The 8705-nt window shown below is 44.7% G+C and overlaps 1 pseudogene; it reads right to left on the reverse strand.

The window, feature by feature from the left end:
* Positions 1 to 5084: 5084 nt before the first annotated feature.
* LOC130274679 (U2 spliceosomal RNA) lies at positions 5085 to 5302 on the reverse strand (annotated as a pseudogene).
* Between the last annotated feature and the right edge of the window lie 3403 nt (positions 5303 to 8705).

Below are 8705 nucleotides of genomic sequence, written 5' to 3' on the forward strand. Positions count from 1 at the left end.
ACACAAATAAAGGCTAGCTTTTACGATTCATACCAGACCTCGTGCGAGACGGGGAAAGAGTCGGGAGCTGTGGGGGAGCTGGAAAAGTTTTGTTTTTGAATGGACAATAAGCAATGCTTAATTTTTCCTGTGGTAGGGAAATTGTATCTCCATGTTTTCCTATAGATTACAGTTGACTACTGGTGGAGGTTGGGGGGGGGGGTAAACTTAAAGGTCCTTTTGTGATCAGCTTATTATTAAAGGGGTACTTTGGCGCAAAACATCTTATCCCATACCCGAAAGATAGGGACCCCTGCGTTCTCCGGTACAGCACCCCGGTAATCCAGGTACAGAGCAAACTCTGCTCCGTGCCGGATGACTGATGACTACAGCCGCCACGGCCCTCCATTCATGTCTGTGGGAGGAGGCATGACGGCTACGTAGTAGCCATCACGCCCCCTCCCATAGACACGAATGGAGGGGACGTGGCATGATGTCACGAACACGGAAGCTCCAAGCTTCCATGTTCTGGACGCCGACGCTGCCGGCCCAGAGATCACGGGGGTCCCCAGTGGCGGGACCCCCATGATCGGACATTTTATCCCCTATCCTTCGGATAATGGATAAGATGTTTATCGCCGGGGTACCCCTTTAAGGGATCCATCTCACAAGTAGGGATTGTCCAAAAAGTGGAGATCCCCTTTAATTGTAACATAACTATGCCCGGTGATCATTAAAGGGGTACTCCGCTGCCCTGCTTCCGGAGCTCCGCTCCCCAGCGTCCGGAAGTTTATTGTTCCGAACGCTGTGTGCAGCCTTCCGTGTTCAGGGCCGCCTCTCGTGACGTCACGCCTGCCCCCTCGTGACGTCACGCCCGCCACCTCGTGATGTCACACCCGCCCCCTCAACGAAAGTCTACGGGAAGGGGGCGCGACGGCCGTCGCGCCCCCTTCCCATAGACTTTCATTGAGGGGGGCGGGCGTGACGTCACGAGAGGCGGCCCTGAACACGGAAGGCCGCACACAGCGTTCGGAACCATAGACTTCCGGACGCTGGGGAGCAGAGCTCCGGAAGCAGGGCAGCGGAGTACCCCTTTAATATCTACCCTCTGTCCTGGTGAACCACCAGGTTACAATCTACCTACCTATAAATAAAAGCTTCCTCTTATGGTAAAAAAAAAATGGGTTCCAGCTGTGTTTATTCTGCCGTGACAGTTCTAATTTGCATGCATCATCATAACAATGAGTAAGTTCAGACAAAGCCAAAACATGTTTCTATGTAATTTTTATGAGTGTTTTAAAAAATGCTCTCCATCTTCTCCCGGTCTGAAGCTGCCCTACTTTCACTTAACAAACGGGCGAGTTGCACAAGACTTCTCAGAGTTTTCACACGGGTGATGGCCGGATTCTAATAATTATAAACATGTTTGTCTGAACACGTCCTGAATATACGTTCCAGCTAATTACAGTGTCGGGATAATTGGCTTGGAGCATTGTAATGTGGAGCCATTGTGGCTACGCTAAGTATGTACTCGATCCAAGGATTCTGATGCTTTCAGCTGCATAATAACTTGTACAACCAGTACAGCCCTCGGAAGGATACCACGCTCATTTCCATGCATGGTCTGCCAGGATTGGAGAGCGGCGCTTAAAGGGGTACTCCCGTGGAAAACTTTTTTTTTTTTAAATCAACTGGTGCCAGAAAGTTAAACAGATTTGTAAATCACTTCTATTAAAACATCTTAATCCTTCCAGTACTTTTTAGCGGCTGTATACTAAAGAGAAATCCAAAAAAAAGAAATGCATTTCCTCTGATGTCGTGACCACAGTGCTCTCTGCTGACCTCTGCTGTCCATTTTAGGAACTGTCAAGAGCAGGAGAAAATCCCCATAGCAAACATGTGCTGCTCTGGACAGTTCATGAAATGGACAGCAGAGGTCAGCAGAGAGCACTGTGGTCATGACATCAGAGGAAATGCATTTCTTTTTTTGGATTTCTCTTTAGCATACAGCCCCTAAAAAGTACTGGAAGGATTAAGATTTTTTTTTTTATAGAAGTGATTTACAAATCTGTTTAACTTTCTGGCACCAGTTGATTTAAAAATAAAAAGTTTTCCAAGGGAGTACCCCTTTAAAGCTACAGGTGAATTTTTAATAATCTTCCTCTTACTACAGAGGGCAGCAGAGTGCAGGGAAGTTCTGGGAGGCACCGACTCAAGCCGAAGACCAGCGCATCTATGGTTAAAAGTATCCAAACTTAAATTTTTGGAAGGATCCATCAAGAAGAATTTTATGTGATCCAACAGCCCAAGATTCTATGGTCTAAAATTTAGTTCCTGAGCTGATATAAACCAAGAACAAGGTTCATACATACATGACCAGCATGGTTGCATAGGGTGCAATACTTGCCACTGCTAAAAAAGGGTACCACTGAGAATGTGGAGGTGCACCCCAATCTATATGAAGGCAGCTTTATTGGATCCATTTACATTATTGGGCAATATTATTTATGCAACTGTCTGGAGGTGTTACTTGGGCACCAAAAATATTTGACCATATTTTTGGTCACTATTTGCCACACTATAAGGAGGACTGTGAACAGAACCTACCACGCCAGGCATTCTCTAACCTATGTCCGGCATGAAAAAGTGAAAAACTTGTTCACTCCATAAATAAGCAGGAGGATGGGGTCTGTCTATCCAACAGGAGAGAGGCCCCCAACAAACCTTTCTTTCACCTCCGGACTGAAATGCCCGTGCAAGGTTTAAGGTTCAAAGTCCCTTTTTGCCAAAGCTACTGGCATCCACCTTGGTGTTAGCCAGAGTGTAAACCAAGGAGCCGTAAACTAGTTGGCATCCCTTCCGAAGCAGGGACCCGGGGTTGCAGGGAGGTGGTTAGCCTGTTGGCCACATACACACCCTAGATCGGCAGGATGAACACCTAAAATGGCTACTGCACCCTGACAATCCTAATGACACACAAATGAACACAAATAGTGGCAAAGGGAAAAAACATATAAATAAGTGAATGTGCGTTGTGTAGATCAGACAACCGGCTGGATCTATAAAGATTCCCCTACCGATCGACAGCCAGAAGGCCGGAACGCAAGAGGTGAGTGCCCAAATAGAATGGGAGTAAAGAGCGCATTATGTGCGTTCACTCATGTGGGGTCGCTACTCCCAGGGCAATTTGCACCTATTCAGACTTTGGTGCCTTGGTGTGCTACCAAACCGACAACTAACAGAACAGATACTACACCGCCAACTAACAGAACAGACACTACACCGCCAACTAACAGAACAGATACTACACCGCCAACTAACAGAACAGACACTACACCGCCAACTAACAGAACAGACACTACACCGCCAACTAACAGAACAGACACTACACTGCCATCTAACAGACCAGATCTTACACCGGCAACTAACAGAACAGATACTACACCGGCAACTAACAGAACAGATACTACACCGCCAACTAACAGAACAGATACTACACCGCCAACTAACAGAACAGACACTACACCGCCAACTAACAGAACAGACACTACACCGCCAACTAACAGAACAGACACTACACTGCCAACTAACAGACCAGATCTTACACCGGCAACTAACAGAACAGATACTACATTGCCAACTAACAGAACAGATACTACACCGCCAACTAACAAAACAGATACTATACCGCCAACTAACAGACCAGATCTTACACCGGCAACTAACAGAACAGATACTACACCGCCAACTAACAGAACAGATACTACACCGCCAACTAACAGAACAGATACTACACCGCCAACTAACAGAACAGATACTACACCGCCAACTAACAGAACAGACACTACACCGCCAACTAACAGAACAGATACTACACCGCCAACTAACAGAACAGACACTTCACCGCCAACTAACAGAACAGATACTACACCGCCAACTAACAGAACAGATACTACACCGCCAACTAACAGAACAGACACTACACCGCCAACTAACAGAACAGACACTACACCGCCAACTAACAGAACAGATACTACACCGCCAACTAACAGAACAGACACTACACCGCCAACTAACAGAACAGATACTACACCGCCAACTAACAGAACAGACACTACACCGCCAACTAACAGAACAGATACTACACCGCCAACTAACAGAACAGACACTACACCGCCAACTAACAGAACAGATACTACACCGCCAACTAACAGAACAGACACTACACCGCCAACTAACAGAACAGACACTACACCGCCAACTAACAGAACAGATACTACACCGCCAACTAACAGAACAGATCCTACACCGCCAACTAACAGAACATACACTACACCGCCAACTAACAGAACAGATACTACACCGCCAACTAACAGAACAGATCCTACACCGCCAACTAACAGAACAGACACTACACTTGATCTTAGCCGAAAGGCTGAGAAATTACCATATGGTTTTAATTTTCTATTAAGAGCTGAGGCAAGTGCTCTCTATCACCCAAAGTGCAAACATGTCACACTAAAAAACGTGCACAAAGGATGCGGTCTATCGCTAAGCCATTCTCCGACAGGAGAGAGGCCCCCAACAAACCTACCCTTCACCTCCGGGCCAAAAGGCACCTGCAAGGATCCAGGTTCGATGCCCCTTTTCGCTGAATCTACTAAGGGGCCGCAAATGCACCTGGCTTCAACCTAGGCGTTAACCAAGGTATCAGCCAAGGAGCCGTATACTGATAGCATCTTGACCGAAGCCAAGATGCCCAGGGGTAGCAGGGAGGTGAGGAACCTAATGGCCACACACCTCCCCTTGACCGCCAGGAGGGACACCCAGAAGGGCTACCGCATCCTGACAATCCTGTGTACAAAGAAAAACACGAAACGTGGCACAGTGACATACAAAAAAATTATAAATAAGTGAATGAAGTGCAGATATACTGCCCGGTCATCAAGACGGATCTATAAAAATGTCCCTGATCCTAGCCAGAAGGGCGGGATACCAAGGGTGAGTGCCAAAGGCGAAGAGTAATGGTGCAGTGCGTTCACTCAGTGAGTTATAACACCCAGTGAGTTTCGGCACCTCAGTGTCACCACTCCCCGAGGCACAGAAGTACCTCGGCTCTACACCCCCCTACCTCATGGCGAGACCCGGAGGAAGCAGATCACATCGGGGCAGCCGTCAAGCTGATTCCTCAGAACCAGCCCTGGAACACCCCGGTACACCTGCCCCCTCCATGCAGCACCCATCCTACATCAATGGGCGAAGACCAAACCACTGATAAGATCAGATACTACACTTGATCTTAGCCAAAAGGCCGAGAAGCGATACATATGGTTTTAATTACTAATAACTCTGCTCCATCACCAAAATTATTTACAAAGTTGAAGAACATTTAAAGTTCAGCCCGTAGAACCCCCTTAAGTCTTGGATTATAGAGAAGTGCTGCAGAACAAGGGCTCATGAATCATTTAATCTCAAGCAATTACGAGAAAATCCATTTCTCCTATATGGTAGCGAAGCCTTTTAATTGAAGGGATCAATGACGGATGTAACAATTACAGCAGGGATCTTATCGCCTCCGGCCAAACACACCTACAAGGGAACGATGGTAATGAGTTTCACACATTGAAATTCAGGGACGACAACAACCTGAGAGGAACGCCACACAAAGATGGCATTTAGCAGCTTGTACTAAACTTCTCTTTTTTGACCTTTCTGTTTTTTTGTGTAAATGGACCTACGACAAAAGTGTCACAATCCACACAATAGAGATTAAGGCTACGTTCGCACCTTGGAACTTCCGTCTTGAATTCCGCAAAATTTACTGCCTGTTATCATCCAGAGGATTCCGGAGTCCCAGTCACACAGATGGATTTCCGCATTTTGGAGTCCGCAAAATGATAAGAGATGTCTGTAGATTTTGCGGAATTCCGTTCAGAGCTCTATAGAAGCTAATGGGACGCTGAATTCTAGCGGAATCTGTGTTTTGAAATCAAAATCAAAAATTCCACACTAATGGAATTCCGCTCAAATTCTGCAAAACTGCTAAAAGTCTGCTTTTCTGAGCGGAATCGTAGAATTTCTACCATGCGAACATAGCCTAAAGCAGTGGTCTTCAACCTGCGGACCTCCAGATGTTGCAAAACTACAATTCCCAGCATGTCCGGACAGCCGTTGGCTGTCCGGACATGCTGGGAGTTGTAGTTTTGCAACATCAGGAGGTCCGCAGGTTGAAGACCACTGGCCTAAAAAATTTACGGAATGTCCGGAAGGCGCTAGGACCCCTAGGAAATAAGCCTTCCAAGGCTGGGTTCACACCACGATTTTGCTATACGGTTCCTGTATCAGGTTTTTGATTTAAAAAAAAAACATTCCTCAAAACCGGACTAAACTGTATCAAAACGTGCGTTCAAATTTTTATCTGTATACGGTTTGAAAAATGATGTCCGGTTGCATCCGTTTTTTAAGAAAAAAAACGTATACGTTTTGAACTTTTCACTAAAATAATGAATAAAGTTTCACTTGTTTGATTGAAATTCCCCCAAAAAAATAAATGTGGAAAGTCAAAAACCGTATGGTGCAAACCGGATGGAACCGTACGCACATACAGTTCTGTACGGTTCCCATTGACTCCCATGTTAAAAAAAAAACTCCCATGTTTTCTGTCCGGGAAAAAAAAAAGTAAAAAAAACGTGTGGTTTGAAAAACGGAGACCACCGTATATACGGTTTTGAATGGAAAGTCTATGGCCACGGTTTGCTGTACAGTTGCATAAGTTTTTTTTTTTAAATGTATCCAAAAACTGTATAGAAAAATCGTGGTGTGAACCCTCATAGACAGCAATGCATTTCCGTGCGGAATTCGCTGAAAAAAATAGACGTGTATTCTTTCTGCGGATGCCGGAACCGTGTGCAGAGTGCAGCAGAACCTCATAGAAATCAATGGGTCTGCAGTGGAATGTACGTGCGGAATGTTACTGCATTATTCCGCTCAGAAATTCCGCCATGTGAACATAACCTAAGGAAAGAATTGGGAATTCTGGGATTATAGGTGTGATGGGAATTGGCGTAAACAGCTGTTGCAAAACTAAAACTCCCAGCATTTCCGGGCATCAATGTGGAATCGCCAGGAAAAAACGTAGTCTGCGCTAGATAAGGATGTGTGAGAGTTTATGGAGTTTATCCTTACCTTATACTGGCTATAGACACGAGGTTTTCCATGATGATTCCTGAGAATTTTAACAGATCTTACCAAAAAAGGAAATGGGAATGCCTAAGGGTTAAATTCAGGCGGAATCCAACTTTTCAAAGCAGATCCTGAGATGTAAGGAAAATACATATCTTAAAGGGGTACTCCACTGGAAAACTTTTTTTTTTTTTTTTTTTTTTAAATCAACTGGTGCCAGAAAGTTAAACAGATTTGTAAATGACTTCTATTTTAAAATCTTAATCCTTCCAGTACTTATCAGCTGCTGTTATGACGCACAGGAAGTTCTTTTCTTTTTGAAATTCCTTTCTGCCTGACCACAGTGCTCTCTGCTGACACCTCTGTCCATTTTGGGAACTGTCCATAGCAGGAGAGGTTTGCAATGGGGATTTAGTTCCTACTCTGGACAGTTCCTAAAATGGACAGAGGTGTCAGCAGAGAGCACTGTGGTCAGACAGAAAAGAAATTTAAGAAGAAAATAATTTCCTGTGGATCATACAGCAGCTGATAAGTATTGGAAGGCTTAAGATTTTTTTTAATAGAAGTCATTTACAAATCTGTTTAACTTTCTGGCACCAGTTGATTTAAAACAAATTTTTTTCAGTGGAGTATCCCTTTAAGTCCAAGAGGTGTAACATAAAGCTCCTGGTTCTCAGTGCAAAATCTGTCACAGTAGCCCCTCTTCCTATGTGCTGTTCATGACACTGATATCTTCTTATTTGAAATAAAGGGGGCAATTGGGACCAATCTCTACACCTGTATAGCCACTGGAGAAAGAAAGATCAGGCAAGTTGGATTTTAACTGCCTGATCCTTTTGTACAAAGGGAGATGAGTCTGGTAGCAGATTCTAGAAACTGGTTGTCTTGCTGGAGATGGGTGATGTGGAGAAGCAGCGGGAAGCATAGTAATATACGGCAGGGAGTGGGGTGAATATCCGAATTTTAAATTAAAGGGGTTCTCCACCATAAGGTGATTTTAGTATGTACCTGGCAGACAGTAATGGACATGCTTAGGAAGGATCTGCGCTTGTCTTGGGGCTAAATGGCTATGTTGTGAGATTACCATAACACTGTGGCTAGCTTTTTGTGAACTGGTATTTCCTGTTTGAGTTTTCTTTTTTTGACTACAAACCCCACAATTCCATTTTACTCCCTCCCACACATCAGCCACCCCACCCATTGAAACATAAATGAGCTGCATCCATTCAAAAGACCTGTGGTTTTCAATCAGGGTGTCTATAGTTGTTGTATTAGTTGCAGATTGATCCCTCCACCCATTGGAGCAGACAGGCTCCCTGTCATAAGCTGACTAGTGATGTCAGGTCTCGGCCGCATTGCAACTTGGGAAAAATCTGAGACAACAGTAATTTTGTAATGACAGATAGTAATGGACATGCTTAGGAAGGATCTGCGCTTGTCTTGGGGCTAAATGGCTATGTTGTGAGATCACCATAACACTGTGGCTAGCTTTTTGTGAACTGGTATTTCCTGTTTGAGTTTTTATATTTTTTTACTACAAATCC

This window comes from Hyla sarda, chromosome 5 (assembly GCF_029499605.1).
Source record: "Hyla sarda isolate aHylSar1 chromosome 5, aHylSar1.hap1, whole genome shotgun sequence".
NCBI lineage: Eukaryota > Metazoa > Chordata > Amphibia > Anura > Hylidae > Hyla > Hyla sarda.